The sequence below is a fragment of the Aotus nancymaae genome, unplaced genomic scaffold, assembly GCF_030222135.1.
Source record: "Aotus nancymaae isolate 86718 unplaced genomic scaffold, 86718_ANA_hifiasm-v0.15.2.pri h1tg000067l, whole genome shotgun sequence".
Classification (NCBI taxonomy): domain Eukaryota; kingdom Metazoa; phylum Chordata; class Mammalia; order Primates; family Aotidae; genus Aotus; species Aotus nancymaae.
Window position 1 is genome coordinate 160,905 of NW_026988482.1, and position 18,459 is coordinate 179,363.

Below are 18,459 nucleotides of genomic sequence, written 5' to 3' on the forward strand. Positions count from 1 at the left end.
CACACATTATCGGTGCCCTCACTCACACATTATCATCGGTGCCCTCACTCACACATTATCATCGGTGCCCTCGCTCACACATTATCATCGGTGCCCTCGCTCACACAGTATCATCGGTGCCCTCACTCACACATTATCATCGGTGCCCTCACTCACACATTATCATCGGTGCCCTCACTCACACAATATCATCGGCGCCCTCACTCACACAGTATCATCGGCGCCCTCACTCACACAGTATCATCGGTGCCCTCACTCACACATTATCATCGGTGCCCTCACTCACACAGTATCATCGGTGCCCTCACTCACACAGTATCATCGGTGCCCTCACTCACACAGTATCATCGGTGCCCTCACTCACACAGTATCATCGGTGCCCTCACTCACACATTATCATCGGTGCCCTCACTCACACAGTATCATCGGTGCCCTCACTCACACATTATCATCGGTGCCCTCACTCACACATTATCATCGGTGCCCTCACTCACACAGTATCATCGGTGCCCTCACTCACACAGTATCATCGGTGCCCTCACTCACACATTATCATCGGTGCCCTCACTCACACAGTATCATCGGTGCCCTCACTCACACATTATCATCGGTGCCCTCACTCACACAATATCATCGGTGCCCTCACTCACACAATATCATCGGTGCCCTCACTCACACATTATCATCGGTGCCCTCACTCACACATTATCATCGGTGCCCTCACTCACACATTATCATCGGTGCCCTCACTCACACAGTATCATCGGTGCCCTCACTCACACATTATCACTCACACAGTATCATCGGTGCCCTCACTCACACATTATCACTCACACAGTATCATCGGTGCCCTCACTCACACATTATCATCGGTGCCCTCACTCACACAGTATCATCGGTGCCCTCACTCACACAGTATCATCGGTGCCCTCACTCACACATTATCATCGGTGCCCTCACTCACACAGTATCATCGGTGCCCTCACTCACACAGTATCATCGGTGCCCTCACTCACACATTATCATCGGTGCCCTCACTCACACAGTATCATCGGTGCCCTCACTCACACATTATCATCGGTGCCCTCACTCACACATTATCATCGGTGCCCTCACTCACACATTATCATCGGTGCCCTCACTCACACAGTATCATCGGTGCCCTCACTCACACAGTATCATCGGTGCCCTCACTCACACATTATCATCGGTGCCCTCACTCACACATTGTCGGTGCCCTCACTCACACCCCTGCAGGCTTAGAACAGCCATTGCTATCACCCCAGTGAAGCACAAACAGGCTCGCAGAACAGTTTCCAAGTCAGGCTGCTTATTCTAGAGCCTGTGCCCTCTTCCAACACCAGGACAGCTCAAGAAATTCTTTCCTCTCTTCCTCATAAATCTCCTTTCTCCTTTTTCTCTTTTCTCCTCCTTCAGCTTTCCTTCCTGATTTTCTGCTTCTCTTTCACTACCTTAAAAGACCCTCATTCCCATCTGAGCACTGCTCCTTCCAGAAACCTCCTTTATTCTCATACTGGTCCAAGCTAGACACCTTCTTTGCTCCTCCAGGAAGAGCCTCCAGAAAGTATCACTAACCATCCCTGCCCCAGGCCTACTTCCTCACTATCCCGTCATCAAAATCTTATTCATTTATCTCTTGTGTTTTTAGCCATTGTTTTCTGAATTAACCACAGATAAAAATTGGAAGGAAGTTTACAACTGGGATATTTTTTTTCTGATCCCCTCACCTCCCTTCCCCTCTCTTCTCCTCTCCCCCCACCCCGGCATCATATAGTGGTATTTAGGTTATAAACACTTCCTTATATTTGAAAAAATAACTGTGATATATATTACTTTTCCATTATTTTTAAAAAGAGAATATCATAAATACTTTTTCCTGAAATAATCCTTCTATTACAAATGTTTGAATTATTTGTTGCCTATAAAGACAAGATTTTTCATAAAATCCTGAAGCATTGTTTTCCAACAATTTCTTTTTGGAGTTTTTGTTCTCACTTCAGTGGTGTCAATTACTCCAACTGCAAACTGTGAAGCTGAGACACTAAAGAAAATAATTTTGTATTCCCTGGACTCCTCACAACTGTGAGAATTTAATTACTCTGGTGAGAAATAGTTCCTCTTGGATGATCACGAGGCCAGTGAAATCTCCTGGACAGTTAAAAGAATTATTATTTTTTTTTTAGTACTTGAAAAACTGAAAATTTGAAAAAGTCTTTTTTTCTTTGTCCTACCAACTAAAAGGACAATTTTTTTTTTTTTTTTTTTGACATTAGAGTTTCAATAAGTATTTTCTGACTTTGATTGTCCCAAGAAAACCACTGTATGGATACTCAAAGAGAATACAATAAAATTCTGGTTCGTGATACAAGGAGATTTTACCACTAAATCACATTTCATTCCTGAGAAGAAATTGTGACCAGTCAAGTAACAACTAAAACCTCACATACCATCGGGGCATATTCAAACTGACAACCAGGAGTTTAGAAAAAGAAAGATTTGAAAACAGCCTAGGTAACATAGTGGACCCAGAAAGAGAGAGAGAGATAGAGAGAGAGAGAGAGAGAGAGAAAGAGAGAGAGAAAGAAAGAGAGAAAGAAAGAGAGAGAGAGCAGCATTTCTAGGTTACAAAACTATCAGTAATTAAATACTGGTGATTTACAATCATTCTCTCCGAGATTTTGTTTAGTAGTTTGTAGCAGTTTTTGTTAATGGCTACTCAGTTTTAGTTCCACAGGCCAGTATAATTCCTGCCCATTCACATTATGTCTGCTGCTCTCTTTAAGCACTTCCCTGAGTAGACCGTCTAGGTTCTGTAGAAACCGCTACAAAACTGTTGCTCCTGGGGTGGCAGGAAGAAAGGAAAAGGGGAAGAGAATGAATAAATTGGGAATTTGGAGGATAAACGTTCTCTGTATCACTTGAGCTACTGAGAACGTTTTCTGCTTCCATACTTGCAAAGATACTTAACGACTTTTCAGAGTAGCACCTCCAGCTGACTGATACCCTCTTCTCTGACCCACGTTAAGAAATCCCTCTTCTGTCTTCCATCACGACGAGCAAGACAGACACGCAAACCCATGCTTTCCACCCCCGCGTCCTTTCTGTCTAACAGTAGTGCATGGCATGTGAGTGCTTCAGACTAAAACGGAAAGCTTTGTAAGTCAGCATAAAGTACACACTTCATGCACTAATCGATCCATTCAGCCTGGCTGCTCTATCGTCTGAGATTTTGTGTACATGTGTTCTGTAAGTCACACCTCAGGAATAACGAGAACTTCCCTACTTGGATTGATTCTCATACTTGACTCCAGAGTACACTTATTTTTGTAACTGGGAAGAGCAGGAATCCCTTCCTGGGAGTGAGAATTGTTTCCAGAATCCTAGAGTGTTTATTACCAAGTTCACTTTCCACATCGAAAATACCTATTTGGCTCTCCCTCTGTAGTTAAAGAGGATTTGGAAATCTGACCCAGTGCAGGGTGCTGTCGTCTGGGAAGGAGAATTCGAAAGCAGCGGGGTAGTGATGTTGGACCTATCACAGCAGTGCTAACAGACAGCCTATGACAGTATTTAATAAAAACAGAAACAGCGTGCCTGTCATAGGCTAATAAATCCTGCCTCCTGCACGCTCTGAAACAGTGGGAAGCAGCTTTCACGGAGCTCCAGACAAGTAATTGCAAGCGTGGCCGTCTAGCGTGCCTGTCACTCCCATTGTCCTCCCAAACTCTTTCAGACATTTTGAGCAGGGAGGATGAACGCTGTGAGTTAGAAAGGGTGGTGACATGAGTGGTCCGCAAAGGCTTTAGGCACCAGAGGTGACGATGGTCACCGGTGGCTGTCTGGAGGACTGCGCTGGATCGCTGTCATGAACAACTCAGCGTGGCTTTTCGGGAAGATGTGACAGCTGCCAGAGGTAGGATCTGCATGCAGAACAAAGGAATCTGTGGCTGTGTCACGCTTTTTGTCTGCTCTGTGGTGTGTGGATCGTGAATCGCTGTCAGGTGTGGAGTGAGAAGCTGGCAGAGGAGGGAGAGGGCAGCGGGAGACGGTCTGCTCCGAGCAAAACACAGTGGACGGTGTCATGTTTCATGGCAGCAGCGCCTCCAGGCTCAGCCTGCTGAGTGTGCGTTCCACGCCGCTTCTCCCGTGGAGCAGAATGCATAGAGGTCACGAAGGAAGCCTCTGCCGCTTGTCTGTGGTGCCAGCTGGTGGGCTTGAGTGAAGACTTTGGTGTGTGGGAGGCAGAAACGTCCAAGGAAAATAAAGACAGGGAAGCGGTCCTTAAGACCTGAAACCTGTCAGATAAATATTTTATTTCTATGGTCAATGTGTTTTGATGGTCAGAGTCTGATTGTTTTAAAGGGGAAATTCAAAGATTACGACAAAGAGCTATTTCCTATGTCGTCTATTATGAAAGAAAATTGGGTACCTTCGTCCGTTTTGCATATTGAAAGGCTGACCCACACTGTTTGGGTTAATGGTTTTGCTAAGCAGGGCAAGAGTTTTCGATTAAAAAAAGGGGCTTTCTCTCTGTTCCTGCTCTTGCTTTTGAACAACTGCCGGGGCGCAGATGGAAATGGTGATTCGTGAGAGGTTATGGGCTTGGCATTTTACCTTTTGTTTGCTTTTCAAATGAACAGCGTAAAAGCACAATTCTCCCTCGGAGATGGGTTCCAAAGTCCAGTGGGTAATGAGTAGCTTTGCAGAGGAGCGTACACTGCTTTGTACTTTGCATGGGATTGGCATAGCACAGTCAGGAAAGGAAATGTCAGGAAATCAGAAGCTGAGATTTCTAAGGCAAAAGTACGACGATCAGAAACCAGCGTTTCCTCGACTTGATCTGTGGTGCGAGTTTCAGTCTTTGTCATTGCGTGTGACCCTCAGTGTGAAATGGCAGAAACACAGTCAGTGAATTTCTCGGTGCTGTTCTGTTATGTCCCCAATGGACTTCGTAAACTCTGAGCTGTAAAGATGTTGATTTATGTTCTGAAAAACTCTATATTCTGAGGCATTGATTGGTTATAATGAATGGCAGATACATGAAATAACAGTAAATTTATCAAAAATGTAATATTCAAATGCATGAAAAATTTCCAAACAAATGCAGAATTAACTAGACATAAAAGTAAGACAGTGTTTGTTTTCAGCTAAATACTGCGATCGGGATGAGTAGGGCTTCTGCTCTGCTCTGATGCATTGAGTTTGAACACTTGTGAGCTTCTGTGTATTTACCGCAATCCACATACAGAGTTGAACTCACCACCCACAGTCGGTGGCATCTGTGTTAAAGTTTCCGGTGCGTTTCTCCTAACGGTGTGTTGGATTTTACTAAACCAGCTGAACTCTCTTGGCTGGTCTTTATGTGACCAGCCACACGTCCATGAAACGACTGTAGGAATTCCTGGTGCATTTGATAGCTATGACATCGTGTTCTGCTTCTGCGTGGCCAGTGGAATGTGTGCCCTTGACCTTGGAAGTCTCTTCTCCAGCCAGTTGACCTCACCAGGCGAGAACGCGTGTATAGAAAGAGAGCTCAAAACACACAAACAAAACACACACACACACACACATTTTACTCACTGTCATTAGAGGTTTGCAACTGGATATTATTTATATTATTTTCATTACGGGAAAAAGGACTCACACTGCCTCTGGTCTCACCAATATCTTCTGAATCTAAATGCATCAAGTATTTACTTCAGAGGCAATTTTTGCCACAAAAGTTGTCAACAGGAGAAATTATTCTGCGGTAGTTATGCTCATAACACTTGATTGATAAGCTAAAATGGATTTTTACAATTTTCACAGATTTATGAGGAAAAAGTTTCCATATTAATTCTTGATGACATATGTGTCTGGACTGTACACCCACAACATGAAAAACACAGAGGAGATACCGTGCTTGGTTTCATCCTTTGTAAGCTGCGAGGAAAGCAGACCCAGTAATTAGTCAAAACAATCTACTTCGTATCACAGATTAATTGCATCCTGTTTACGTTGCTAGATATCAGCCACAATATTTGGGGGATCTTTTTCTTTCAGCTTCTGCTACATCTTGTAATAAGAAACAAACAATTCTCCACTAACAAAAAGCAAGTCTGGAATCCACCTGATATAAAACCTAAGCACAGCCTCAGTCAGTCTTGTTTGCTCAGTCCCCGTGGGCGGGTAAACAGCCACCGTATCAGCCACCAGGACACTTAGAATCCAGGTGGCCGCGTTCTCTGTCCCTCTCATCTACAGGCAGTCATCACTTCCAATAAGTAATTGGAAGATGTTGGACCAGATGTTCCTCAAACCAGCACGATCTTCCCTTTGATTCTCTCTCTCTCTCTCTCATCAAAGGATAATGAATAATGAGTCTTCCAAAACTCTTTCTGCTATTATATCAGATAAAGCAGACTGTAACAACGTACATACAATGTAATTCTAATTGTTAATGTATATGTGTGTATAAGAAAACTAGAAAAAATTCATCAGAATGTTAACAGGAGTTATCTCAGTGAGGCAGAGCTGGTGCCTTTTATTCCCTTCATTCATTTGCATGGTGGCTATATTTTTTTTCAAAAAGCATCTATTATATTAATAGTAACAAGAAGACGTGTCGCAAAAGTTGGTCTCTATCTCCTGCTGCCTTCTCTGCCCATGATCCTGTACCATGTGCTACGCATTCACCTCAAATTCCAAGGCATTTGTTTGTGTAAGCATGACCGACTGAAGCCATTCCACTGTCAAATCCTCCTCCCCCTTAGGGTTCTTGGAACTTCAAGAAAAACAGCATTATCCTTTGCAGGGACTGACTCCTACCTCTTAACTCAGGCTTCTGGAAAAAAAGGAAAGAGAGAGAGAGAGTGTGTGTGTGTCTCTGTGTGTATGTGTGTCTGTGGTATGATGTGTGTGTGTGTCTGTGGTATGATGTGTGTGTGTCTGTGGTGTGATTGTGTGTGTCTGTGGTGCGACGTGTGTGTGTATGTCTGTGGTGTGATATGTGTGTGTGTCTGTGGTGTGTGTGTGGTGTGATTGTGCGTGTGTCTGTGGTGTGATGTGTGTCTGTGGTGTGATATGTGTGTGTATGTCTGTGGTGTGATTGTGTGTGTCTGGTGTGATGTGTGTGTGTATGTCTGTGGTGTGATATGTGTGTGTCTGTGGTGTGTGTGTCTGTGGTGTGATTGTGCGTGTGTGTCTGTGGTGTGATGTGTGTCTGTGGTGTGATATGTGTGTGTGTCTGTGGTGTGTGTGTGTCTGTGGTGTGATGTGTCTGTGATGTGTGTGTGGTGTGGTATGTGTGTGTCTGTGGTGTGATGTGTGTCTGTGGTGTGTGTGTGTCTGGTGTGATGTGTGTGTCTGTGGGGTGTGTGTGTCTGTGGTGTGATGTGTGTATGTCTGTGGTGTGTGTGTTTGTGGTGTGATGTGTGTCTGTGGTGTGATATGTGTGTGTGTCTGTAGTGTAATATGTGTGTGTGTGTCTGTGGTGTGTGTCTGGTGTGATGTGTGTGTGTGTCTGTGGTGTGATGTGTGTGTGTCTGGTGTGTGTGTGTCTGTGGTGTGTGTGGTGTGATGTGTGTGTGTCTGGTGTGATATGTGTGTGTGTCTGTAGTGTGATGTGTGTGTGTCTGGTGTGTGTGTCTGGTGTGATGTGTGTGTCTGTGGTGTGATTGTGTGTGTGTCTGTGGTGTGATGTGTGTGTCTGTGGTGTGATATGTGTGTGTGTCTGTAGTGTGATGGGTGTGTGTGTCTGGTGTGATGTGTGTCTGTGGTGTGATTGTGTGTGTGTCTGGTGTGTGTGTGTCTGTGGTGTGATGTGTGTGTCTGTGATGTGTGTGTGTCTGTGGTGTGATGTGTGTCTGTGATGTGTGTGTGTAATTTCTCCTTATTTTATAGAGACTTTTTCAATCTCCTGCTAGTTCCTCATTATTTCCTAAATCTTTAAAAGTTGGACTGTTCCATGGATCAACTATAAATTTCTTCTTTATCTGTACTTAAGCCCTAAAAGAGTTCAACCCACTATCAGGCCCTCAGAAACTTCCCATATACAGAGAGCTCACAGATTCTCATCTCTAACCTTGACTTTTCCTCTAACCTCCATAACTTGTGTTTCCAACTACCTACGTAACATTTCCACTTAAATGTCATGTAGGGTCTCACACAGGACGTGTTCAAAATCAAATTTCTGAATTCCACAAAATGTCCTCCTTCCGTATTTTTCTCCATCGACGTAAATGGGAACCTCATTGTTGCACTTGCTCAGAAGAAAAATCTTGGAGCCCCTGTGATCCTCTCTCGAGTCTTGCACATCACAGGAAATCCTAGTGCCTCTACCTTCAAACTATGCCTAGATTTAATTCTGACCATTTCCACTGCTTCCACTCTGGGCAAGTCACTACCAGCTCTCACATGATTACGTATTTTTCACAGTTGGTCTCTTCTGCCTCCTTTCTCCCACACACACGTTCTATTCTCTACCCAACACTGGTGGTCATTTCAATATTGAAGTTAAGTCATACCTTCCACTCAAAAGTCTCCAGTATCTTTCCACGTGACTGCAGATGGAAGCCAAGGCCTCACCGTGGCCGTGGGATAACCTGGTTCCTTCCTGGACCCTTCTGCCACCCTTTCTTTCCCGTTCCACACGGGCCTCCTGGGCTAGTGCTCAGATCCACCAAGTACTCTCAGTCCTCAGAGCCTTGGGCTTGCTCTGCCTGCCGCCTGCAGAATTCTGCCCCTGCATAGTTACTTGACTCGGTTCTTTACCTTCTTTCAGGTCTCTGCTAAATGTCACAAGACTTCCCTGAAAACTCCAATCACACCCCTTTGCATACATCTGAGTCCCAGAGAACGCTTCCTCTTTCTCCGCAGATACTCTATGATCCCCAGGACGCCACATGCTGAGATTGTCTGTCTGTCTCCCTCTGCTCTGTCGTAAACTCTGTGAAAGCAGGAACCGTTGTTTGCTTTCTGAACTATTCACAGAAGAGGGCCTCTTCTGTAGCAGGCATTTAATGAGCAATTGTCAAATGAATGAACAAGTTGTTCAGTGTAGGAATTAAGTGTTCAAAATCCAACCTCAGAGTAGCAGCTCTGTGTCAAAACACTCCGTGACTTTTTCCAAAGAGAAAAATACTGAACACCCTCAAGAAAGTTAAGGAAATTTATCAAGATGCTTTTCCTTCCCCTTCCGGCACAGGAGGGGGAAAAATCACATCACTGATTCCAACCCATGTCGAAGCAAATAAAAATTCAATTTGTCTGAATTTGATCTTATCCAAAAAGATGACTTCTATTTCAAAAAGGACATTTTCACAGATCTCTGCTGATGAGGAAAGGGCTGCTAAAACCGAGTTGTCAGGGATGATTGGGGTTAGTATGCCTTTCTGAGGGTACAAGCCACAGCAGCCTGTGCAGCAACAGAAATCAATTAATACTAATCAATAATCAATACTAATCAATAACCATACTATTTACACTTTCAAAATCAGCATGGTAAAAATCTCATGGTCTGTTATTTATCCATTTTTTAATTAAAATATAATACAATAATCTTATTGTACAAATTGAATATAAATAATAATGTCTAATATTTCTAGAATGTTTTATAGTGTCCAGAGGTGGCGTGATGTGAAAAGCGTGCAGCATCTGAGACAAATGCAGGCATTAAGACAGGACGAAGTTGGTTTTAATCTCACTTTTCTGCTTCACAGCTGCGAGATGTTGGGTGCGTTTCTTAACCCTCAATGAGCCTAGTTTCCTCACTGGTAATTGGTGACACTCATACCCACCTGGCAGGGTGGAAGATTAAATGTCATAATGTATACCACTTTCCCATCAGAGTAACTGGCTGAGAAGAAGCTTAAAAAGGAACAGTTACCTCATTACTATTGTTACTTAATCTTCACAGCATATCTCAGCAGTAGATACCTTCCACTGAACAGATAAAAAAACTCAGAAGTAGGAAAGTTAATAGAATTGCTCAAGGTCAAGGAGCAACTGTGCTATCAAAATTTATTCTCCATTCAGCGTAAAGACTCCTGATAAATAGAATGTTAGATTAACTGTCTTTAATGTATTTGACGACTGAAGGCAACTGGTGATTAGGGGAGCTTTGTTAAAGAACGAATCTAAAGAACAGACTTTTCTTTCCGGTTTGAACAATACAGGTGTCTTACGCACTCCTTCCCTAAACAAAAAGGACACTCAGACGCCCAGGAAAGAATCTGAACGAATGCGAATTTACATATTAAGAAACCCTCCCCGACACACCATTTAATGGAGCATTAGAAAACCAGTTTCACAGCCTGAGCATCTTGCCCGTCTTCCTTTCCTCAGCAGAAATGTAGGTAGTAATGCTGTATCATTCACAGGGCCACAAGGATTAAACGAAATACCCTCTGCCCAGCTGTTAGCACCATGATTGGCACAAATTAGTGCATAATGCCTATGACCTATTTGTATTTAACTATTATTATGCAAGATGAAGCCATAACCCTTAACTGTGTATGTTCTCATACTGCAGGATTGGGTTTAAAGGTCTCTCTAGTTTTTATTTCTTGGTATTTTGTGCTCCAAATTCATTCAATAGATGTCATTTAAGAGTCATTTGACCAGAACCAGAAACCAATTTTCCTGAAATGTATGACATTTGCTCATTTCTTATTAGACCCAAAATGAAGGAAGCAATTCTGGAAAAACCAAAGAAAATGTCTGCCTCTCTGAGATACCAAATTAATTGTGTGATTCACATACCCAGGACAGAACTTGAGCGCAGTGCCAGCGGCACGTCAGGCTCCGGCTTCAGCGTGCCCGGCGTTTTCAGTCTGTCTGTGGCTGCGCTGACGGAAACCCCGAGAAGCTGACCAGGTGTATGCACGTCCATACGAGCGCCTTCAGTGCCCAACGTGCATGAAATTGGCAATCAGCCTCATCAGTTACTCTAGATTCAGCATTAATGTCTGAATGCAAAGGGTGTTTCATTTAATTGGTCAATGAAAATATCAGAACCTCCAATTAAACTATTGGAAAACTCTCAAATCGATCGACTACATAGGTTAAACTTTCCTTTTCTTCCGTTATTTCTGAACTTCATTCTGCACCAAATAACTTCTCACATTTCTGATTCCTGAAACTTGCTAAGTACTGGTTGAATTTAGGGGGTGTTTTCTTGAATATTTTGCCATTTCTCAAACCCTCCTCTGTAAGTGCAGCTGGTCCCAACAGCAGCATCTCTCTCCAAAAGTGTGTATGTGTCACTGTCATAAAAATGTCACAGATTTTTAAGATTTTATTTTTTTAAATCTTCACAATATGTTGCTCCTTTTTGTTGCAAGAAGACCCTGTGCATGATTGCACCACGGCCTTTATTACACTGTGCCGTGAGCTTTGGTTCACTCGTCTGCCCCCTTCCACCCTCCTTACACTGCGAGTCTCTGACAGGCTGAGGGCGGGGTCGTGGTCATCACAGCACTTTCAGTGCCTAGCAGAGTTCAGGGCAGTCACTAATGTTCAATAAGTGTTTCTTGAAGGAACAAATCCATCATTTCTATAGTAGATTTCCTAGTGTCCAGTTTGACCTAAAAAGGGTAAATATCCACATGGTCAAAAAAATCAGACGCCTCAGAAATACGGTGCTGCAGGGAATTATTTTATGATAATAAAGCCGTGGATCCGCCGTGGGCTCACTAACCTCCCATCCGCCTGTCCTCTCACCTCTGCTCTTCACATTCCCAGGCCCGGAGCAGACGCTCTTCTGACTGTTTCTGTCTCCCTTCCTCTCTGCTGCTGCCCACAGCCACTACCCTGCTTTTCCAAAGCACATGGTGGGACCCTCCATTCAAAGCTGACTTTGAGTTTGACAGTTGGGACAGCAAATGCCTAAACCCCCTCGTCATCAAAGCCCGGGTGACAGATGAGTCTGAGTGAGAATTTCAGCTCAGGGGAGGGGAGGGAATGAACCAGCAGTCGAGTGTCACGTCCGCTGACTTCTTAGGAAAGAAAGAGAAGATGCTTATAACACGGGACAGGAGGGCTCTGGCTTCCATTTGCCAACGTTACACCCAACGGGAAATGTCTGCTGAATCCCACGTGTACATCCCTTGTCGTCTTGGTGTTTTCCTGACTGTAAAATTAAAACTCCAAAAGATTCTGGACATGAAAGCTTATTTTCAGTTTTCAACAAATCTATTTGATGAGGAAAAAAATAGGCAAGTAGTAAAACATGCAACTAAAATTTTAATTTTTAGCCAGATAATTAGGTTTTAAACTCTGAAAGCAGCAACGATGTTTTTATAAATCTCAGGTGAACAGAATTATACTAAATGTATAACATGTGCCCTCCTCCTCACCCTGTCCCCGGAGGTAAAGCCGTATTAGGGAAATCAAGTAAAGGTCTTATCTTTATTTACCAGGCTGCTTGACTGGGGCTTGAGGGTTGTAGAAACCACACAAGCTTTAATTCCACGGAGTCCCCTTTGCACACCATGGTGTAGAGAGGGCTCTTAGAGAAGCGGAAGGGAAGAGCACTTTGTGAGTTCTGACGCTGCCTGTCTGTAGAATCCTGCCACTCACAGGCATTTCTGTGACTGGAAACCATTTACAAAATAAGTCCACATAGGATTCTTACTAAGGAGGATTCAATTTGGAAATTTCTCAAAATAAAGCCCTTACTCCACTGTGTGTGACTGGGAATGGCACTGACATCGTTCAGGACTTCATAAACAATGAGTTTGGTTTTGTGAGACATTTGAAGTCTTTTCTTCATTGGATTTTTCACTGGAAAGCTGGTAAAGGTCAGGCGCCTGACTCCTTAACTCATCCACAAAGGCAAAATATCTCTCAAAGTAAAACTCTGGGTAAGTTAAAAATAGCCAGCAATTCAAATGCAAATCTAGAGTCTTTCTTGCTTTGCATCAAATGCAGATAATCGTTCTGGACGTGCTGCATAAGGCCCTTTATGAGAAGGAGAGAGAAGCAGTTGGTAAATCTTGCTCGTGAGATGATTCTTGAATGTCTTGAGTTTGGTTTTGCATAAGCGTCTGAAAATTTCTGACCACTTGAATGTATGGCTCCATCAAATCAAACTGGAACTCCTACAGAGATTATATTTCTGTGGTAATTCTGGAACTATTCGTTGTCTCTGGATTGTTCATTTCCTGGGATATTTCAAATGAGGAAATTAGAAGAAGGGGAAAAATCCCTGACATCCAGAAGAAAAAACCTGACTTTAGAGGCCACATTGTATGATATTTTAACAGGATCAGTCCCGTTTCTTCCTCTCTGTGAAACGATCATTCACTGGTTTAACTTTGCTTCACGGTGGTTTTACCTGCTGTTGTGGTGCTCGGGAACAGCCGTGTGAGGCTCTCTGTGTAGATAACTCAGGGTAACTGTTTGCTTTGAAAACATAAAAATAGAACAGCACAGGACTCACTTCTCTGTTAAAATGAGTCCAGTGAAAAGTTGAGAGAGAAATACAGTTTATGTATGAAGGAGAGGGAAGGTTTAGATAACAAATATCCAAACATGAGAAGATTTTTGTGGGTATAGAAAACAACAGAACTGGCACCAGGAAAACGGGCTGGAGATGTTTGCAACAAGCTGCTTCTCCATCTTCCAGGCCTATTTCCCCATCGACAAGTGGATTTAGTGTTTGCTGAACTGAAAGTGGAGAAAGACTGTTATGAAGAAAGTGCATGTGCTCTGATTTATGTGCCTATCGGAAGAAAACCGTCTTTTTCCATATACACATATAAAGTTGTAATTTCGGTTTCAGACACCTGCTGGTATTTAATATGTTTATTGCAGCTTCCGTTGTAGTGAGAATAAGAAAATTAATAATCAAGATAAAAAGGACATTACTTACTTCTCCTCAACCTATGAACATCCTAAGTTGTCTACACATTTTAAAAATCCATTCTCCATCCTGCTACCCTTTAAATTATAGCCTCTTACAGGGAGTGGGTGGGGCTGTGCCCTGGCAGAGAGTCAGTGTGTCTGGAGAGCACAGGCCAGCAGCCTGTGTTTGGAAATAAGGCTAAAATGTAGAGAAGACCCAAGCTGGGGACCCTCTTACAGGTCACATTCGTGAGTTTGCTCGTCATTCTAAGAGCAATGGAAACCCATCCAGGGTATCAAGGAGGGGCCGACAGGGTATCTGCGCTTTCCAAAGGCGTCTGTGATGGCAGTGTCGTGATGGAGAAGAAAAGTGGATGCCAAGAAGCCAGTGAAAGGCCACTGTAGTCATTCAGAGGGTGCCAGCCTGGCCCACAGCCTGGCCCAGGCAGCAGTGAGGTGGCGGGAAGACGGCAGAAGAAGATGTCTAGAAAGTGCCATATTTGAATACGCTCCCAGCTTCCGTCAGGGGACAGACTGAACCCCCAGTGCAGCAGTGTCAAAAGCTGGGACCTTTAGGTGAGAGGGTCACGGGTGCTCTGCCCTCAGGAATGGATTCATGCCTTTCTCGCTGGAGTGGGCCGGTCGTTGTGGATGTGGGTTCCTCATAAAAGGACGAGCTCGGCCCCTTTTCCTCCTTCACGTCTCTCTCGTGTGCGCTTTCCACAGGGGCACCTTGACCTGGAACTGCCCAGCCTCCGGGTCGTAAGAAATAAATCTCTGTTTTGTATAAATTACTCAGTTATAGCAGCACAGAAGTGAACTAAGACGGAAAATCACTTCATAGAGCTGCTCATGGACTGAATTTGAGATGTGGTTAGAGAAGGAGGTGAAGTCAAGGGTAATTCTGTATTTCAGGCTTGAACAACTAGAGAGATGGTGAGATTATGGAACACTGGAAAAGGGCTAGCGTTCCCTTTCATCAAAAACCTTTTTAAAATTATAGAGTATGCGCATTGCCTCTCCTTCGTGTGTGTGTATATGTGTGCACGCGTGTGCGCACGTGTGTGCACGTGGGTGCGCGTGCATGCGTGTGCGTGCCTGTGTGTGCACGTCTGCGTGTATGTGCATGTGTGCGCACGTGGGTGCGCGTGGGTGTGTGGATGTGTGTGCATGTGTGTGCACGTGTGCGCGCGTGGGTGTGTGGATGTGTGTGTGTGCGTGTGTGTGCACGTGTGCGTGTTTATTCTTGAAGTCCTGTCTTTACTTGAATTATGTTTAACTGTTTAACCTCCCGGGTCCTCTCCTACCTTCTTTTCATCTTTTCTCCTTTCCTGGATTTTTAAAGAAATCTTCTCTTTTAGAGCTTTTTTCAGTAATTACAAATATCACCCGTCCACAGCTAAGACCCAAGCCGTCTCTGCAGCTGCAGCCTCGCTCCTGCAGTCCGGGTCCCGCGCTCTCTGCTTCCTACGCTCACGTTTCCCTGTGGCTGTCATCGTTAGACTTCAAAATTCACTTGGCAAAATTAAACTCTTATCAGACCTAATAAATCTGTGGTGTCTCATGTTTCCAGTCACTGTACCACAAATCTTCCAGCGATTAAGGCCAATGATCGCCTTTGAATCCCCTTCCTACTGATTCTTCCTTCAAAATATCTTCTGTTTCCGTGCCTCTTCCCTTCAGGTAGGAATAAAACCCCTTTCTTGGCACGCTTTGGTTATTAAGGTCGTTTGCTGAATAACCTCCTCAACTCTAGTCTCCTGGTTTTCAAAGTGGTGGTTCTTGAATCACCTGCACAGGAATTATCTGGGGAGCTTTGTAAAAATATTAATTCATGTGGCCCATGTTTAATCAGAATCTTTTTGGGCAAGGCCTGGAAATTTACCAGATAGTATAGATAGACCTATTATATATTACACATTTTGAGGAAAAACGTTCCGATGTCTCTCTGCCCTGGTTTTCTTCTGCATAGACCTTCCAGGTGAATAGTCTCACAGCACGACCCTTGAGCGGTGACGATGCTGCCCTCCTCACAGCCATGGTTCTCACTGAACCAAGCCAACGAAGGCTCCTCGGGCTAGATGTCAAGATCCTGCGATTTCTGACGGCCGGGTCAGTTTCCAGCCTGATGTTCACCCCCCTTCTCTCATCTGTTACAACTGACGTATACAGTTGCCGCATCTCAGTCACGCCCGTTGTGTCTTCACGCCTCCGTCCCTGAGCCGCTTGCATTTCCAGCATCAGGAAAGGTCTCTGTCCCCTCTCATTTTCACCTGTCGAAATTCTACCAGTGCCCAGCGGTTCCTCTTGAACAAAGCCTCCCCTTAACCCTTTTCCATTTTTCCTCTTCCTTTTCTATTCCTTTCACTCCAAGCTAGAAGGAACCTCTCCAATCTTTGAACTCCTTCAGCAGATTTTACCTTTTGGTACTTACTTGCTACATAATTATACATATAAATACGTTTTTCTTTTTTTCTTCCACTTACAAAATTGAAGACAGGAACTATGTTTTATCAAAAGATGAATTAATGAATCAAAAGAAATCTGACCTGAGTTCAAAATCCACCTAGTACATGTTTTTGGGCAAATAATTGAGTTCCTTTATTAAGTGAGATTATGTCACTTATAGAATTTTGGTCAGTGTAAGTAGAGGAATCTTAGAAAGAGATGAGCAATATGAAATGGCTAATGTTTTATTTTCACTTACAAAATGGCAACTTCATTACACCTGGTAGCTCTCTATTTTAGCTTCTCTTTAAAATGTTGTGTATGGGCTTTACATCCACTTCAGACGTCTTGCCCACTGAATATATAAACGAAGACAGTAACGCTACCCTGATTAGCATGAAGGGAGAGGAGAATCAGAGAGACTCTGAAATAGAAGAGAGAAAAGGGCACCACCACCAGGAAGGGAAACTGAGTCTGCCCCAGGGCTTATCTCACCTGTTCCCTCCCCCACCCCCTCACCCTCCCCTTCTCTTCTTTTTTTTTTTCTTTCTTGAGATGGAGTCTCGCTCTGTCTCCCAGGCTGGAGTGCAGTGGTGCAATCTCAGCTCACTGCAACCTCTGCCTCCCGGGTTCAAGCAATTCTTCTGCCTCAGCTGCCAGAGTAGCTGTGATTACAGTTGCACGCCACCATGCCCAGCTAATTTTTCTTTTCTAAAGTAAAGATGGAGTTTCACCATGTTGGCCAGGCTGGGTCTTGAACTCCTGACCTCAGGTGCTCTGCCTGCCTCAGTCTTCCAAAGTGCTGGGATTACAGGCGTGAACCACTGCACTGGGCTGCCAGTTCCTTTTCAAAGCAGGTGGGCACACAGCAGTTTTAACAGTGACCTAAAGCAGGCTCTTTTCTAGTGGGAGTTCTGTTAAACAAAGGTCGGCAAGAAAAGGAGCTGCCTCTGGTTTACCGTCTGTCTGAGCATCATGCAGCCTTGCTCAAGTTTCTTTCCTGGGCATTGTGATTCCACCTAGAGTTTATCTAAACCTCATGGCTCCACCCTGGCTGGAATTCTGTCATTAATCAGAATGACAATAATGTTTCCAAATGCAACTTATAAGAAAAGTATGCATATTTTTTTTCTCTTCAGCTATCTATCCCCTTGTACTGTTTATGAAAAAACAGAACAAAAAAAACCTCTTGACCAGTTAGCTTAAAGGAAACTCTTACCTTGATAAGGTCAGTGTTATGTTGGCTATTTACAAGTAAATGAACTAAGAAGGAGGTGATGTCGTTTTCCTGTTCTTTGTTTTAACTCCTCAGACTTTGCAACCCCAAGGAAAGATTCTTTGTCTAATAATTCCTTTGTTAAAAAATAGTTTGCCCCACAAAAGCATTACATTAAAAGAGGTCCTTGAGGATTATACATTATTCAAGAGGAATGTCAAGTTCCCAGGAGTCAGAAGAGAGATACTGAGACAAATGCCATGAAAAAGGTACACAGTGCTTTGGATATTTTAATAGACAGGAAAAATATTACGAACAGAAGCTAAAGCTCCAAGAAGGAGCATCAGTATTAACAGGGTTCCAGTCTTGTTTTTTCTTGGCACTTGTGTGGCAGTTTTGTGATACTGAGCAAGTCCGTTAACATCTCAGTGCCTGGTTTCCGCCTCTGTGAAATGGGACCCGAATTCCTGCACACAGGGCTTTGTATGAGTTAAATGACATCACGTATGCCAGACTTCTGTTTCTATTAAGATGAGAGTGGGTAATCATGTAAATATTACAGAGAAGTCAAAGGAAGGACTTTGGATTTTGTGACTGTGGATCTGACTAACTCAGTGACAAAGTGGGAGATCATTTTCCTCAAAGAGGATAAAGCATCGAAATCAGGTCCAGTGATGGTTACGGACTGAGTGAGTGGAGAGGACGCAGATCACTCTTTCTAAGGTGCAGTGATGGTTACGGACTGAGTGAGTGGTGAGGACGCAGATCACTCTTTCTAAGAAAAAATTTCTCCCGAAAGGAATGTAAGAGCCAGGGCAGTTGGCAAAGGGCTGGTGAGGCGGATGGAACAGGACAGCTGCCCTCTCTTCCCAGAGGCTGGCTATGAGGGCCAGTGGTAGTTGATGAGCCAGTATCTTACCCTATTTTGTAGATTACACATAGAATTCACT

The 18,459-nt window shown here is 43.8% G+C and overlaps 1 protein-coding gene across 1 annotated transcript in view; it reads left to right on the forward strand.

The window, feature by feature from the left end:
• The first annotated feature begins 3,658 nt into the window (after window positions 1-3,658).
• KCNMB2 (potassium calcium-activated channel subfamily M regulatory beta subunit 2) overlaps window positions 3,659-18,459 on the forward strand; it is a 240,047-nt gene continuing 225,246 nt past the window's right edge. The window contains exon 1 of the mRNA XM_012472281.3: window positions 3,659-3,934. The gene's annotated coding sequence lies outside the window, so the exon portion shown is untranslated. The remainder of the gene's footprint in view (window positions 3,935-18,459) is intronic.